The following is an 18,372-nucleotide window of genomic DNA, read 5'->3' as shown; positions in this document are numbered from 1 at the left end:
ATAATTATGCACATACAATACAAATGCAGGAATATATGTTAGGCGAAGCTTTATTAAGGGAGAGAGAGGAGAATATATTGAACAAACGCAGAGTCCCAGCCTGCTGGGAAAATGAAAGAGCAGAAACATGGGGAACTCAGGATTAAGGATGAAGTTCGTTAACACTTTTTTCCACTGAACAGCCTGTGGTTAAGCGGCGCTAACAAAATCATTGTCTGCCGTAGGCAATCATACTTGGGACAAGCAAAATGTACATCCGGTCCACTGCCTCGGGTACTTTGCACGCATCACAGTCTGGCGAGTCCGCACCAGACGGATTTGCCATGCAAATATTGTTGCGTTAACACAACACTCAGTCTGCCCTCCGACGCAATACAGTCTAGAGCCGTTAATGCGATCCTGACGGAAGCGACGAAATTGATAGAATTAACCGGAGGGTCTAATTAAAGAAGACACAGAAAATGTGCTAAAACGCATTGGCGGTTAATTTGCTTCCCAAATCCCAAATCATGCTCCCAAATCAAATATTCACTTTTTATAGATCAAAAGTAGAAAACTAGCGTAGAAATGACATTAAAGCTCCTAAATAAAGCAAAAATCTAGGCCGCCGTTCCTGCGACCCGGTCGACGGAGTGGAAAGGGCGGTAAGCGTTAGGTTCACCACGGCCGCTGGGTTCACCCGGTTCACCCCAATAGGCGCTAAATAATAGTTTGGCTTGGCTTCGTATATTATATTTAAATAGGTGGCGCTAAAGCCATCTAAAGCGATGAACGTGACGGGAGCCCTGAATCGGTGCTTCCGTTCTGCCCATAGAGTTACTATACTGACTCTAGAGGACAAGCTACCCATAGGGCCCATGCATTGAAATCGGCATAGAGTTTCTCACTACATTACCTAGAGGGAAATCTGGCGCTGCTGCGCTGTGGTATGCATGGGAATGCCGGTATGTTGTGGATTCGGATTGGCATCGTTTTCGTAGAGACAGGACACCTTGAAGACGCGCTTGGCAAGTACCGTTCCGTCTGTCACAATGATTCATTTTCTACTAGAACAGCATGTGAAAAGCTGTTTTAGTTTTATTATTAGGCGGAAACATGTTTTGTTTAACTATGAGAACTTGTTATTGTGTGTACGACTACATGTTACGTAAAAAGTATCAGCGGGCCGCTAAAGTTGGAGGACAGACGACAAGGTTCGCGCTCGCTTTGAAACAATTGATCGTCTGTTCTTGCTTTTCTTCGCTTGGTCATGCATCGTGGGTGAGAAAAGATGTAATATGAGTGAATGGAAACATTTTGTGAAGATTTTACTTTGAGAACGCGTTATTTGCGTAGCCATATCCACGTTTTAGACGAAGCCTCTTACAACACCAGCCAACACAAGCCTCGCAGACACACATACCGTCATTCCCATGACGGCACGGTGCCCCCTTAAGAAACTCCCATAGATGGTGGCGCCAGATTACCCTCTAGGTGTTATAGTGAGAAACTCTATGGAAATCGGGAACCGCAAGAGCGCCGCCATGTTGCTACGCGCCGAGGTTGCCAGCTCCTGAGATGCTTGCTAGACTTGGTGACAGTAGTCAGTTTTAATCCGGCAACCGTAGCAGCGTAGCAGCATGGCGTCTCGCTAGTAGTGTCGTGATGTGTGCGTGCAGCCGTGTGTTTGGGCTTTATAAGTTGGTTCTTTATTCTATGTTGCGGGACGGTGTGGGTGTGGTCCATGTTGGCCGTACAGGTGGCAGTTATGCAACCGAGGGATGATCCTGTTGAAGTTTCCGGCGGTATGCGGTTTTCAGCGGTCATGCCTGTTGCAGGAGTGTCACGTACTCGACGAGGTTACGAGCTCGAAACTGTGGTCAGATTCTTCGTTGGCGTTCCGTAATTCTCTTTGCACGGGCGCGGTATGTTGCAAAAGCCGCTTTCGCGATCTATCGTAGCGACGATAGATTGGGTTTCTTTATTATTATAAGTACTGATCCAGCTGTAGGGCACATGTAACCGACAAACGGAAGTCTCAGGAGAGCACCTGAGATTATAATAAAGCAGGCTGCACAGGAACTCCAGGGCACCCAAAGGACAGTGGGGGGATCAAAGCTCGAAGCAGAACGGTACGTAGGTTGGGGCCGCCGAGGCAGGTGTGTGCCAGGGAGTGTTCGCACGGACAGCTCCCCTGGCACGCGCAGCAGTGCACCTCGCAAGGTCGAGATACTTTAAAGGCACCTGCGCCCATGATCTTTCTTTTGCCTCGGTGCAGTTAGCACGATTAATGAGAATAATATGGAGGGCATCCGGTGCAGTCGCGAATGCGTCATGGCAAATGTAGCTCGCGTCGCCTGGCGTGTGTAGCAATATCAGAGTTGGTTGTATGAATTTCATCATATTAATGCGCTTTGTTACGGTACCTTAACGGAATAGGTCTAGAGGACGGTGTTGGTACATTTTTTTCGTACCGCCCTAATCCTGTTATACCCCCCCCCCCCCCTTTTCTTTATGTATACATACAATTCCTTGCCATGATGGATCATAGCCTCCTTTATTTTTGAAAAATAGAGGAGGCTATGGACGGATTGACCAGTTCAAGTTGTCAACTTGTCAGTAACTGTCATATAAATGACTGTAATAAACACAATTCCACGATCGGATTGTTTACTTTCATTTTTTGTTGTAACACTGAGGACTACATAGAACTTTATTTTGTATATGTGAGAGAAGTATGTGGATATCACGAGCTTAAGCCAATGTGCGATACACAGACAAAGCAGCTGCTACATGAACTGCATTGAGGGCCACACAACACATATGTAATTAAAGGTGCAAAATATAGGGGGAAGCTTCAAAATACGCTCTGTAGCACTGCAAAGTATAACATATATTGTATATGGACGGATTGACCAGTTCAAGTTGTCAACTTGTCAGTAACTGTCATATAAATGACTGTAATAAACACAATTCCACGATCGGATTGTTTACTTTCATTTTTTGTTGTAACACTGAGGACTACATAGAACTTTATTTTGTATATGTGAGAGAAGTATGTGGATATCACGAGCTTAAGCCAATGTGCGATACACAGACAAAGCAGCTGCTACATGAACTGCATTGAGGGCCACACAACACATATGTAATTAAAGGTGCAAAATATAGGGGGAAGCTTCAAAATACGCTCTGTAGCACTGCAAAGTATAACATATATTGTATGTGTACAATAAATGTTCAAAAAAACAATGCATCAATGTCCCATTTGCCTTCAAGTTTATTATCAAGTTCAAGTTTACTGAAGTTTATTATGAGCATATGTACAACAGGAATCTACTAACACACCCGCAGTTAAGGTGGCTGTTCGAGGTGTGCTGGCTGCCTCAGTGTAAGAAAAAGAAATTAGGCGAATGTCGACACCAGTGCCACTGCTTCTTGCCTCTGACCTGCACGTGCCTCCGCGGCATCTTTGTGCACAAGTGTGCTGGCGTGGCGAACGTAGGAGTCATCCGAGAGATAAAGTATCGTTTACATGGAGAAGTGGCTGTTCACATTGCCTGTCGCTTTCCCTCAAATGTTTGCTTGGCGACTAGGGTGACACACCCGCAGTCAAGGTGGCTGTTCGAGGTGTGCTGGCTGTCTAAACGAAAGAAAAAGGAAGAAATTAGATGAATGTCGATACCAGTGCTATTGCTTCTTGCCTCTTACCTGCATTTGCCTCCACGGCCTCTTGGCTTGCGGAGTCTGTATGAGGGAGCTGCTGTGGCTAGGCGAAGGCATTGTCGAAGGAAAAAGAAAAGGCCATTCAAATGGGGAATTATAGAAATAAATGCAGTTCTTATGTCTGTTTCTTGCACTGTTCTTGCCTAAAAGTTTTCAAAGACAGTGTCCAGAATACACCAGCACTTGACTGCTTTTGCTGTTTACCTGCAAGTGTTGCTGTGAGATCCTTAGTATGGCTGCGTGCAGCATTGTAACACTTAGTGGAGGCATTTGAAGTGGTAGCCAAAAATATAAAGAATGATCCTTGTCTGCATGAATGCTTTAAATTTCTAGATGCAGTGGTAACTATTACTATTGGTGCAAGGCCCCCCACATCTATGTGGCAAGTGCCATAGCTCGAAACTGAACTTTTCCTTTAGCGTTTCACAAGGTGTCTGATATGTCCACATTAGACGTGATCCGTTTCTTATTATTTATCCCAGTGTGGAGAGAGCATCATTAAATAGTTTTTTTAAATTTTTGCGTGGCTTGCTTTTTGGTTTGTTTCTGAATTTATCAAACAGCAGTCTCATGATGCTAAAGTGACTCATGATATGACAGTCATCAGCTTTAGTTTTTCAGAAAAACAACGCATTTCCTGACCCATTGTGTGCTATCCCATTACTCGCATAATTTCTCAGAGTATTCTACCTATACTGACTTGCTTGATTTCCACTAAAGAATCTTGCATCTTCAAATACCATTCTTTCCTTAAAATCATTCGACACATCTCATAATTTCTGTACCTTGGGCTTCTGATACTCTGCATTCACCATTTTTGCTTGTTTCTGACTAGAAATGTCTTCTTTAATTTCGAGCTTAAATTTTACCTTTGGAACACACGGAAGGGCTTGCCATTGCATATCTGCATAAAAGGGAAACATGTTTCATGCGAAATCCAATTGAAGATTGATGAATGCAGCTTGCAGTGTGATATGACTGAATGATCCATAAAAGTAACTCATCTCACTTGGTAAATTAAAGCACTTATTAGTGTGATGTACAAGATACGTTACACTAACGTGGTGGGTTCTCTTGCTTATACAGCAAAAGAATCGGTGCGCGAGAAAAAAATTATTTTTGCATACCCCTTGTACACACTGATTTAAGGAAAATGAGCTGGAGCTGTCCACATAATCTACTTATTTTACCTGCGAGTATGGTCAACAAAAATGTGTCCCAGCTGCTTAGTGGTATTTGAGATTATGTCAGTATTGCATATGTGCCTGTTGTCTAAAATAACTGAATTTTGAAAATGCTCGCAGGGATCTGATTTGCATATCTGCAGTTTATGGATACATGTAAAAGACTCAGCATCAAGTGCAAGTGAACGGACCTACAGGCCCGAAGTCGATCATGCAAATAGATTCGCTGCACAAATTTGTGACCAAAAAAGATATTCCACATGAAATGGCATGCAAGGAAGTGTTGAAAATATTGCACAGTTAATAAAAAACGCCTACGCTATTAATATGTGGGTTGATACACTCGTTATGCAAAACGGAGGTGAGGCGTGCAGACAGGACACAAGAATAGAGTATTTACAAGCAAACATGCAACACGAGCGCCGCCCACTTCTCTACTCTTGTGTCCTGTCTGCACGCCTCACCTCTGTTTTGCATAATGAATCCTTATCAACTAGCTCAGCTTTCTGTCGTTCTAAGTCTCGATGCACTCGATTTCGTCCGCATTAGGCACTCGCCTCTTGATTACTTCGTGGCACAGAAATACTCGGCATCAGGCTGTTTTTCTGCTGTGGCCTTTGTAGAAGCATGATTGTTCAAAGTGCAACAATTAAACAGATTCTTTGAGTTGCTTGTGGCTTCGCCAGTACAATTCCGGTGCGCTGGTCCGCCTGTCCAGCAATTTCCTACTGAAGGGAAACCTGCAAATAAAAACGCCGCTCCGCATGTAGAAAAATGCTCTACTGTGACGCTTCTCAAACGATTGTGATGCCCCACAAGAGCTGCATACTCGCGTGATATTCTCAACAAGGAGATACATTCGTTTACTTACATGTGAAGGTATATGTCTGGGTACTTCGGGGCTTCTGTGGCACAGAAGGCACGAGTGTGCCATAGCGTCCGATGTCGACGCGCGATCGCATGTCAAACCTAAACTGTACGCCAAAAAACAGATACTACGCATTCAAAAAACAGATTCGAAACCGAAATTCGCGTCATCCTTCATTAAATGAATGCGTAGTTCGTGATTTACATAAGTTACGAACTTAGTGATCGCTTTCTGTAAACTTAATATTAACCCACCACCTTCATAAAACCTCAGGTATGCGTTTTTAGGTGACAAAGCATACGGTGACCTGTACTTGTTTTCAGCTCTTTCAATAGTAATTGCGCTGGCCACATTGACCAGTAGCAACAGGGCGGCGCCCTAGAGGTTCCCACTTTTCCGGCCCAGCTTTTCCTCTAGAGATGTTCTACTAACTCTATGGTTCTGCCCGTGCGGTTTATTCTATGGTGCGGTCTTCGGCTGTGTCAGTGGCTGTGGAGAAGTGATTGTAGCTGTTTGATGTCATTAAATGTGAGAGCCTGTGGCGAAGTGATTGAGTATGGCCGTAGTAGTTCTGCCCATGTAGTGTTTTGCGGACTTCACCTGTGCCTGACTGATCGTGTTGCCCAATATCTTTGTGGAAAGCGACGCGCGTGGTTTGTGTGTATGTCATCGCAGCGTTTGCCAGCTCCTGGGTGGCCCCTGTGCCAGTTATTTTGATGGCGTTGCCCAGTAGCTTTGTGGAAGTTGATGTACCTTGTGTGGATTTCGTTGCCGCTTATGACTGCCTTAATTATAGGTGGTCACTCTGCCTTTTGAAGCGCGTACGAGCGCGAGAAACTTCACCGATTTTTGTGTAAACAACGTGGACGTCTCGAAAAGTTAGCTAGAAAATCAACCAGCAGCAAGCCAACTCTGTATTTTGTGGTTTTTCGAGCTTATGCTCATGCGAGCAGCAGAAGGACAAAAGCTCCGTTACATAATGTCAATCCCATAAAATCAGCTTTGCCGCAATACAGTCATGTTATGCGGTGAAACATACGTAATGTATTGCGGTAAAGTATATGAAAAAGTAGGCAGGGACCACTGCGTTACTGGGGCGATTTTCTTGTATTATGGTCATGGCCGTGCGCGAACAAGGAAAAATCACGGTCGAAACGCATGGCACAAACCTTGCCAGTGCATCAATTGAAAAAAAAGAAAACGAATTGGAGGGGGTGATGCCAAAAACAAAACCTTGACTTTTGTATTATCAAAGCAGTTCCGAGAATATTCAATCATATTTCAAGCTCCTGCATTATTTATGATTGTTTAAAGTATATGCATATATTATGCACCAGCCTTAGCACCAATTCTAATGTACTTTAATGATGTAAGTTTAATAACACGTGGCAAATATATAATTTGTGCTGTATGGTGTTGTGCTGTTTATAAGCTGCTGCTTTCATATGGTAATGTGTACATTGGCTGGAAGAGTTGATGCATCCTCCTTATAGAACTCATTGAAAGGTGAACCACCTGTCAAGCCATCATTGTTCTTGCTGTTGTACACCAGATTTCACAAACGTGGGGATAGTTATGATATAGAAAGAGTAGCTGAGGCTTAACATATCCAGATGCATGCACAGGAGTGCGGGAGTCGACCATATATCTAACTCAAGTTGAATGTGCGTACCTGAGTAACATGTAACACTTGTTGGGTGTCAGGTTTCTTTTATTGTTAGCCTAGTTTGTTTTTTCTCCCATTTGTAGGCTTTAGTGTGTGTTGCTGTGTATGTATATAATTGCTTCCAGAGTGGCTTTCTTGTTGCTAATAAATTTAGAGAAGGCAGCATTCTTCACCACAGATCTTGGCCAGCCATTCTGATTTGTGGTCTCGACCTCCTACCACTGAGCAGACTGGTCCAAGAGACAAAACATGCAACTTTTATCTGATTAAATGTTGTGCATGTTGCACAAAATTAGATGTCAGGTGTTATTGTTGACACAGATACATATCTGTGAGCCTCATAAACTAATGTCAAAAGAAAGAGAATAATACCCATGAAATGCACTCTTGGCAGGATCGCAGGACCATTCTCTTGCAGAGTTAAACAACCATGCAGCAGTATCATGATATCAAGCTGAACAATACTTTACTCCAAGAATAGGTTTCTTCGTGCAACGTTGCACTGATAGTCTTGAAATACAATACCCATTGCTAACTGAAGGCCTTCCAAATTAGCATGACAGGAGGGCATATATTAGGAAGCAAGAATGAAAACAGAGCCGGTTAACTATGAAAGTTGTAAATGCAACTCTGCAGAAGCTAGAACAATGAACCAAATGGTATAGCTTAAAAGTAAGTGGTTTAGAGACAAAAGGCCATTTTATTCCATGCCAGAAAAGCAAGCAGAGGTTAAAATGCTTTCCACATACATACCTTCAAGGTGCATGTACAGGGTCTGTCCTGAAATTAATGTCAGTAAAGTGATTAAAAATCATTTATTGAATTTGTTGTTACAAAAAGTTTTAAAATCTTCAAAATACTCTCCTTTTGCGTCAATACATCGGCTCCAGCGAGACTTCCAGCTCTCGAATGCATTGCGGTAGTCCTCCTCCGGAATGGCCTTTAATGCTGTGGTGCTAGCTGCTTTGATCACGTCCACTGTCCCAAAATGATTGCCTTTCATGGGTGTTTTGAGGTGTGGAAACAGAAAAAAGTCAGGGGGAGCCAAGCCTGGGCTGTACGGGGGGCTGGGGGATTGTTGGCATCCCTGCTTTAACCAGGTAGTCGGTGACCGTGAAGGCACTGTGGGGCAGCACATTATCGTGGTGCAACGTCCAGTTGTGTGCAATGTCCGGCCGGATATGTTGAACCCTGTGTTTCAGTCTTTCGAGGACATCCACATAAAACTTGGAGTTCACAGTGGTTCCAGATTCTTCAAACTCATGATGAACCAGTCCGTGGATGTAAAAAAAAAAACAAAAAAAAAAAACGATGAGCATGATCTTGATCTTTGATTTGTTCATCCTGGCTTTCTTCGCGGGAGGGGGACTTGTGTGTGTGCCACTCAGATGATTGCCTTTTGGTCTCCGGGTCATATTCAAATACCCAAGTCACGTCTTCTGTAATGACATTGTCCAAAAAATTTTCGCTCACGTTTGCACATGTTGAGATTTTTCTTGGCACGTTTCGACATGGCGTGACTTTTCGTTGTCAGTGAGCACTTTTGGAAACATTTTTGTGCACGGTTTCCGCATGCCGATATCGTTTGTAACGATTTCATGAACTTGAGTTTTCGGAATGTTTAACATGTCGGCCAATAAACGAACACTTAATCGTTGGTCTGAGTTCGACAGTTCCCTCACTCGTGTCACATTGTCAGTCGTAGTGGGTGTGGATGGCCATCCAGCGCAGTCCTTGTCGTCGCCCTCTTCCCGGCCTTCCAAAAGGCCTTGTGCCACCGAAACACTTGCCGATGTGACAGGGCATGTTCTTTATAAGCAGTCTTGAGCATAGTAACGGTTTCCACAGCAGTGTTGCCAAGTTTCACACAAAACTTGATCGCAAATCTTTGTTCTAATGAGCGCTGCATTTTCACTTGCACAAGAATAAAAAACAGCTCTCACGGACAGGCTTGTCCAACACTCTTCAATGTTAGGAGCACACTGAGTGACGGAGCGCTGCTTAGCTGGATTCCGTCACTACCAGTTTCAACCATGCAGTTAGACCTCTCTGACATGCAGTCACATCACAATAAATTTACTGACATTACTTTCTGGACAGACCCTGTATGTGGTGATAGACAAGCTTTTTAGATATAACTGTTGGGAACGTGGATGGAGGTGAGGGACATGTACAGTAAAAACGAGATGTATAAGGTCAGTCAGTCGGTCAGTCAAGAACTTTATTGAAGTCCTGAGGAGTTTCAAGCCGTTGGAGATCCCACGTGGGGAACTCCTCCGGCCGAAACCGTATTTGACGCCCAAGTCGGGACGGGAACGGGGTGACACTCTGCCAGTTCTTGGGCCCTCTGGACGGCCTTGAGTTGGAGTTTGAGGTCCGGGCTTTTGAGGGCCTCTTCCCATTCAGGCTCACTGGAGAAAGGGCCCTTTGGTAACGCGGTACATTGCCATAGCATGTGCGAGAGTGAGCAATAAAGCTCTGGGCAGTCTGGGCAATTTGCCGGGATTTCTGAGTTATAGTGACTTAGTAGGCCTCGTGACGGATATGAGTCCGTTTGTAGCATTCGAAACGCGGCCGACCGCGCGTGTTCGAGTTTGGCGTGTGGGAGTGGGAATTTGGTTCTGCCTTTCCGATAGTGGGAGATGATTTCTTGGTAAGTGAGCAGCGGGTCATTAAACTGAATGTCCAGCCCCTCGGAGGCCGCGTGACTGTCGCGGCGGGCAAGTTCTCACGCACGGTCGTGGGCCGTTTCATTGAGATTAGCTTTTTGCGGGTGAATGTCTTTCCCCATGTGAGCGGGGAACCAGGAGAGGCGCCGTTTGCTCTCTTTTGAGCTCGCTAGTAGTATACGCGCTGCTTCTTTAGATACGTTGCTGCATTCGTAGGCCGGAATTGCGGCACGCGAGTCCGTGAAGGCATAAGTAAATGTGGGGTCTGCCATGGCGATGGCTACGGCTATTTGTTCTGCTTTAGCGCTGGTGCTCGTTTTAACCGATGCAGATGATCGTAGCGTTCCGTTGCCGTCCACGACTGCTATTGCGAAAGTGGATGTGCTGCCGTACTGGGCCGCGTCCAGTATAAGGTCAAAAATTTATTCTTTTAATCAGAAATTGGTCAGTGGTGTCTGGCTTCTCTTGTTCCCTGGCCCTGGATGCTGAATACGTGTGTATATATATATATAATTGTGTACAATCAAGCATAGCATCATTGCCTTCTACCTGTGCTAACGTATGGGGCAGAAACTTGGAGGTTTCTTGGAGACAAAATAGGGCATTGTGTTGTCATGTTGGAAAGCACTTTTCCGGAGGAGGGTGTGTCAGCCACTGACATAAATTTTAATGAAATTTATACCATTATAGCTGACATCAAATTTTGAGCTGTCACGAAGTTGAATCAGTTTGGTTTGACAACAGTCTCAAATGATGTTAAGGTGGAAAAAGGTCTTCTTTTATGCGCCTTCTTCAGTGCGAAACACACAAGCTTAGGGAGTCCATTTCAGAACCATTGTGTCGGAATATAAATCATGCCTTCATGTTTCAGAATTTCTGCAGACACACCTTGACAGGCTGAGAATCAACGACCAATTCCTTGCTCCCAGCTCTCAGACTGTTGTACACTTCCTGCAGGAGCATAATCTGGGAAAATAGACAGCCTTTATTATAGACGCAGATCTATACAATTCTTTGCCGCAGGTGCGTCTCCTGCAGTTTGTTAAGGACTGCATACACAATCAAACAGGTTAGCTGGAATTTGCTGAAAGGTGTAAAATTCTGGTTGCAAACTTTCTGGAGCTTCTTGATTTTTATTTAAGCTCAATTTTGGTCTGGTGGGAAGGTAAAATATGTGTCCGGAATGCTGGCATCTGCATAGGTTCCGGTGTTGCACGAGTGCTCAGTAATTTATGTTGACCAGAAAATAATCAAAACCTGAGTGGGCTTGCTCTTAAAATTTTCAGATACGTGGATGATTATTTGTTTTTCATGAGCAAATGATAACTTTCGCAGAGCTGTCATCGAAGTACTGAAGCTATTTAGAGAACAATAGCAAGGTTTCAACTTCACTTTAAAAGTTCCAGAAAGAAAATGTGCTGCGACTTCTTACATCAGGCTTACTTTTATGTGGGATCATGTATGCTGGGGATATCAGTCGAGAACTTCTAAGTCCCTTCTTGATTATAGGTCTAGCCATTCAAAACTTTAAGTACAGTATTGCCACTCACGCAATTAGAGATGCCCCAACCAAGAGCTATACTCACCTTATCCTTGAAAGTGTAAGGAATCTGGTGACAAGGCTTAATGAGGCAGGTTATTCAGTTTCAGTGGTTTTTTGAAACACGTTAATTAAGGAACTGAATGTGCAACGAGGGTAGAAGAAGCTTAAGGAGCAAGAGCGGAACAAAGTTGCCGTTCTCCCCTCTATTAATTGTCGCACAGGCAGAAAATGGTAGCTTCTAAGTTCCAGGAGAGGATTGGGTTTTCATTTAAAAATAAGCTGAAGGGAATATGTGAAGCAATAAACAAGCACATTCTTCACAATGGGTGTCTGAGCAGAGAGGACTGCGAAGTGAAATATAGCATACAGTTTGTCTCTTGCACATGAAATGTTGTTTGTTCGATTCCTTTTTCTTGCAGCCTACAAAATATATATCAGTCAGACTGGAAGGTGCTTAAACATTCCACTAAGGAAGTACCATAGTTCTTTTAAGGGTTTTTGTGCATCCACAGCTTTGTGTGCATTGTTGCAGCAGTGGGCGTCATCCAGTTTCTGAAAGTACTATTCTGCCGTTCACACATTGTGAAAAGCTCTTGCATGAATTAATGGAGGCTTATCACATTAGAAAGAAAGGCTCACTATGTCTTATCCAGCCATCCATCTCACTGCAAGATTGTGAGGTTGCTGTGTTAGATCTTAAGTAAAGCCATGCACTGAGTTGCATTGTGCCTTAGTAATTGTTTTTTTACGTTGATTAATCAGCCGTGACATGTGTGTTGCCGTCAAAACATGTGCATTCGGTGATGTGAAGGTTGTTTTGGTATGTATCTGCATATGCTAGGGGGCTGGGTGTTGGTCACGTGATGTGTGTTATATATTGGTTGTTTTCTTTCAATAAACTTCATTTGATAGTGCTGTATCCTGTCACGTTCTATTACTTTTGTCGGCATCTGTCATGCAGTAGCTACCATGAAGCTTCAACAACTTGCCCAATTTTCTATCGCATTGAGCTTAGGGCAGATAACCAATGGAGCTTTAGTTACGGAATGGGTGCCATGGTGTGTGTGCGCGCGCGTGCGTGCGTGCGTGAAGGTCAAATGATGGTAAGGTGGGGTGGTAAAAGTAAAATGAAGAGATTTTCACATCATGACTAGTCCTTTTAACACATTTACCTACAAAATTAAACACTCTGTTCTTATTAAGCACCTTGTACATAGGCATTCATATTACTAATAATCTTTCAATGCAAATGCATATCAACTTTTTGAGTAATGCTAATAACTGAACACATGGCTTTTTGTGCTGCAAGTTTTCTTGGACTCCTGCTTCCCTTAAACCTATACTGTATAGTATGCTTGTAAGATCAAAACTGGAGTATGCTTCAACAATGCGGGATATACCTACAAAAAACACAACTCTCATGTTTAGTTGAAGCCATACAAAATCAACCTGTACATTTTATTGTAGCTGCTTATTCCCATACCGCAAGCATATCAACAATTAAAAGTTGCCTTGGTTGGCTAGGCAACAAGAAAACTTACCAGTTTATTTCACAAATTCTCAATTGAAACATGTTTTTATTACCTCCTTCTAGCTTCTCTTACACACAAATGGAAGCGGATGTCTGCTCTATCACTGAAACAGGTTCCAGGTGCCTCGACACTCAGCTCAAATACGACAGGACACAATGTGAATCACTCCTTTGAAGAAAGATGCTACTGCCAATTTTGTGATCTCTATAAATGGCAGGATGTCACACACTGTTCATGTAAGTCATATCATGAGAAGCCAACAAGCACTGACACCAAGGACAACACAGGGGAAATTACTTGTGATAAATTAATGGAAATTAAAGTGGATGAAAAAACAACTTGCCACAGGTGGGAACCGAACTAATAAAATCGGGCCCCTCGGTTAACCCCCTTTCTTCTCGTTCACTGTTCATGTAAGGCAATTTAAGAGCATTATGTAATGTATCTCACAATAGAATACTGCAGAGAGGTAAGGTGTGTTGGAATAAAGGGATATTCTACAATGTTAAGATGTTTCAGAACAGTAATCTATAAAATTAGCACTGTCCACTTTATGGTTAATTTAATGCACTAAATTGATGCATGCAATATCTATTACGTTGAGATCATGAATGAGTGCAAGAGGGCATTCACTAGTTAGATGGGGAGCCTAACTTGCATGTTTTTGAGCATGGAGGAAGGAAATAAACTAGGAGAGAGCATGACGTCATGCAGCCAGCCTTGGCTGGCTTGCTCTGTGTGAAGCCGTCCTCCTCGCTTTTTCCCTCACAGTATGAACACAACACATGACCTCTGAGACACAGAATATCGGCCAAGAACATTTGGTGCCCGGTAGTTTTTAATCAATGCGAATTTGTACAGCTGCACTGCCATAGTTCTGCCTGCAGAGCAGGAGCACTAAAACCCTCCGTGCAATCAGATGTGATTATCAAGTTTTGGACAAATATGGTTTGGCTTCAGTTGTGTTGCGGAATGTTCTCTCCTAATTTTTTCTTCCTGCATGCTTTCCAGCACCTGCATCAAGCAATTTTCATATCCTTAATCTTCAATTTATTCTATTAAGTGTAAGTCGATTGGGCCAATTTAATCTGCACTTTATGGTTTAATGTACTTACCCCATCTTTTTGACAACTGCATATAAACTGTAGGAACAGTAAACCCAGCACCAAAGCACCACTCATATACATGCTGCAACTCAATAAATAACACCACAAAATGGCAACATTTTCATGCACACAAAAGAATCCAAAAAACAAGAACTATGTTTGCATGAATGAGTAATAAAAATTGCTGGAAGGCAACTCTGAGACACCTTTGAACACCTTTGACATTGACACCTTTGAGAATTGAACTTGTTGGGACCAACATAAAGAACAAGAAATGAAAAAAAAAAAGGGACAGGTGGGCCCTCACCTTGACATGACACCAATATACTCGAAACTTTTGAGAAGCAACTCATGCATGAACACACTACAGCAATCCTCTTAACTGACATAACCAACATTTACCACTTCACTATGCGACAGACGTGAAGTGTTGAAACCAATATGAAACCAATATTTGATTGATCAAGTGGTGCCAGTGGTTCACGAGAGATTGATAAAATTTGACCAGATTTTTAACTTGTTAGAAAAGTAAATACTTCTCTCCATTGATCACACCAATACAAAAATCTTTTACTTGGAAACTACCATTATAATTCTGCTATTGTTATTATAAACTATTTCGTTGTTTCCCAAGATTACTCATCTAGTGGCTTCTAAGTGGGTCCATTTGGGACCAATTGGCATAGCAATCACTCCATTGATGTCCAACTGGAATCAACTGGACTTTGCATGAAGCCCAATTGGAACTTGGCCCTCTAATGACGTCCAATTGGAACCAGTTGGGTCACATAAAAAAATCCAACTGGACTCAGTATTTTTTTTTTTTCTTTTAGTGGATTGACGTAGCGCTTTTGGGTGCATGTTAAAGAACCCCAGGTGGACAAAATCAGTACGAAGTCCTCCACAACGGCGTGCCTCATAATCATATCGTGGTTTTGGCACGTAAAACCGCAGAAGTAAATATAAATGAGGGGGGCAGGGTGAGCTATTACTGTAGCGGTATTAAATTTCACAGGTGGAAATACCTCTGTGCTAACTCTCCTTGGAAAGGGGGTTCAATGACTGCAAAACCATTATTTCCATTCACTTTCATCATACGCAGAATTACCTCATCGTGCTCGGACTTAGCATTGCTCGTAATATGCATGTAATCGGGGTCAGATGTTAATTTAGGAACGGATAGGAGCCGAAGCAAGACTCTTGTGTGCATTGCAAGTTCGATCAAGTCACGGCCGGCATCATCCACGCGCGGACACCCATTGTAGGCGACGACACCGATGGCTTCTTGAATATCTGCAGCCTCGAAGAACAGTCCTCCGTGATGACTACGCGGGCAGACCCACTAGAACCGATACAGACGTTCCACAATGCGAGTCCGTTGGCAGCTTATGGCCTGTGGGCACGGACTAGTCGTAGTGGGCTATCCGGTGAAACGTTTTGACGACACTCGCATGTTTGGAAAACATGAGTTCAAAGTTTGATGAGAAGCTTACCTACAGCACATCGTGCATGTTAAACTAACTTTAAAGTCCCTCGGACAAAGCGACGGTTTCGGGAAAAAAAAAAAAAAAAAAAATTACGGATTTGTGGGGCCACCACCAACAAGGATGAAAGCGGCTTCACGAAGAGAAGCTGTACGGCCAGACAGTCGATAAGCACAATTTAACGCACATGGCTTTGCAAAATGTTGCCGTATGTTTGCTGAAACAATATGATGTGGGAAGCGCACATTTAATTTGGGAAGCGCACATTTAATTTGTGCGCCCTGCGCCAGGTGCGCTTCATGCGGACCGCGTAGCATGCGCGTAGTGCGAAATGAGCGTAGTACTAAAACGGGCACTAAAACGTCTAATAACAACGCACAGTATATGAAATAAAATTGCACAAACAATGAACGGTTTTACAACATATAATTATGTTTTTAAATTATGCATTTGACACCAAAATTAGGCAACCATGTACACAAAGAAATGGTCAATGCCAGGCAACACTGAAAATAAAAAAACTTTTGTGCAAGATTTTATTTGACTTGTTAAAAATTTTCAATGCATTGTTCTAAATCTTATAATTTTGCTAATTGTTGTTGACTGTGATGGATATTTTTGAATGAACATAAAAGTCAAACAACCTGCAAACTCAAAAGTCTGTCTACATGGGCTATGACGTGTTCGGTTATGTCATTGAATGAGCCTTTTAGTTTAGTGCTGTAGGTTGTTTGGAAGATTCTTTTTTTTTATGTCATAAAGTATTGTACTATAAATCACGAAGATACAGCTTATATTTCTTTCTATTGCTATAAAATCCAGGCAACAATGAATTCTTCTATGAAAACTTGGCAACCCACATGCCAGCGTTTTCAGAGCTTTTACAGCATCAGCAACATGTGCTGAATTTAGCTAAGTCTGTCCAAAATTATTTGTTAACTTCATAAAAGATTACTTGGGCTTGAAACAAAAGTGCAGAAATTTTTTCAAGCATGTAGGAAGGTTACTGGTGCAATTTAGGCGTGGCGTGAGGTCAAGGCTCGGAACCTGCTCGGAACTCGGCTAGCAGATGACCACAGCCGAATCACCGTGGGCGCCTGCTCTTTGGCAGCCAAAAAAATTTATCGCGGCTGTTTTTCATAAGTCTGATGTTTGGCATTTTTACTAATAGCTGGCACAAGCGAAATCACGAAGAAAACAGCGGTGAATTTGCATTTGGACTGGCGCCGATGGCGCATGTCTCACTATGCGCAGAAAGAAAGATGGGAAGACGAATACGTTCTGAAAAAGTTCGATTAGCCCTCAAGGGAGACGAATAGCGCACCTCAGGATGCCGGACGAACAAATGGACAATGCAAATGGGTTATCGCTGAAGATTCATGTTTATTGCTTAGTATAAGCCAACGTTACCCTTCCTTATAATCGTAAAAGCTAAAAGGAACCTTTTCTTTCACTTTTTTCTCCTTCGTTTTTATTAATATGGATCATATATGCTACCTTCCATGTCATAGCATCAGCGCTGGAGGACGTTAGAGGACAGCCGAGTTGAAGTAACCTTTAATTGTCTAAAATCATTTTAAATCTTAAATCATCTTAAATCATAAATGAAACAGTGCTCTGTCCCTTTCGTTGTTTCTCCGTCGCTGTTCATTGCGTTGTTAATTAACTACCAGTTTGCCTAGTTTAGCGCTTCAAATCACGGTTCCAGGCAAGCGAAACCGAAACTTGCGGACGCGCGCACCACGCCCCCAAACACGCGTCATTGGGATGCGTAGACAGCGCCTCGTCAGGGAGCCAGCAAGAGCCAGTTCGTCGGTCGCTGTCTGCATCTGCATTGCACCCACGGGAGTTTCGCAAAACCCTTGCGATAAGTCATCAGCACTGATTATCTCATCAACAAAGTGGAGCAGTACAGAGCATGACTAGAGTTTCTAGAGGAGGTCATTTGGAAACTAGCTACGAGGAGGTGGACCGTCGCCCGTTCGAGGATGTCGCTGGCATCGATTTTCGAACTGATCACGTGGGTCCTTCCGCGTAGCAGACGACGCGGCTTGTATAGCGCACGGCTGCAGACGAGCTCTTTCTACTGAAAGTCGACACTTGTACTGCTTGTACATCATTAGCGAGATCAGTGAATAGAAGTTATTGATAGGAAAGACAGATGTCGACCTGAGATTCGCGAGGTGATTTTTTTTTCGCGAGATGAATTTCTTTAAAAAGAAACGTAGCTCGATGCTAGGGTATGCGTTTTTCCTTTTCGCGCTCCAGATAGTAAGAGCAGACTACTTTGTTGTGCTGTTCTGCTCTCTCGAACGGACGCAGACGAGAAGTAAAGGTGGGACCTCTGCGAGTCAACGGTTGCTAGCGATTTGTTTTAGCTGAATGGCTATCATGGCGAGGTGCACTGCGCCAGGCTGTGGCGGTGGTTATACATCGGCGACATCAGAAAAACAAAGCTACGTGCAACGGTACGGGGTAACACACTTAACGCGATCATGACAAAAATGATTTAATACAAAAGCTACATTTTAAAACTACGGGTGATCATTTTTAGGTTTTATGGAATTTTTAAGGATCGCCTGTGGTAGATAGTATAAATCTTGTCCTTGAGCTAGAAT

At 43.2% G+C, this 18,372-nt stretch overlaps 1 long non-coding RNA gene across 2 annotated transcripts; it reads right to left on the bottom strand.

Annotated features, from left to right (window-relative positions):
- Window positions 1–3,238: 3,238 nt before the first annotated feature.
- LOC140213831 (uncharacterized) lies at window positions 3,239–12,545 on the bottom strand. 2 transcript variants are annotated; one of them, XR_011890852.1, is made up of 3 exons: window positions 5,758–5,856; window positions 3,688–5,626; window positions 3,239–3,619 (listed from the first exon to the last, which is right to left on the bottom strand). It is a non-coding gene; the product is annotated as an uncharacterized lncRNA (long non-coding RNA). The 2 variants fall into 2 exon arrangements; XR_011890827.1 differs by having other exon boundaries at window positions 3,688–12,545.
- Between the last annotated feature and the right edge of the window lie 5,827 nt (window positions 12,546–18,372).

The sequence above is a fragment of the Dermacentor andersoni genome, chromosome 1, assembly GCF_023375885.2.
Source record: "Dermacentor andersoni chromosome 1, qqDerAnde1_hic_scaffold, whole genome shotgun sequence".
NCBI lineage: Eukaryota > Metazoa > Arthropoda > Arachnida > Ixodida > Ixodidae > Dermacentor > Dermacentor andersoni.
Note: the sequence above shows the minus strand (reverse complement) of the source record. Positions and strands in the feature narration are given on the sequence as shown.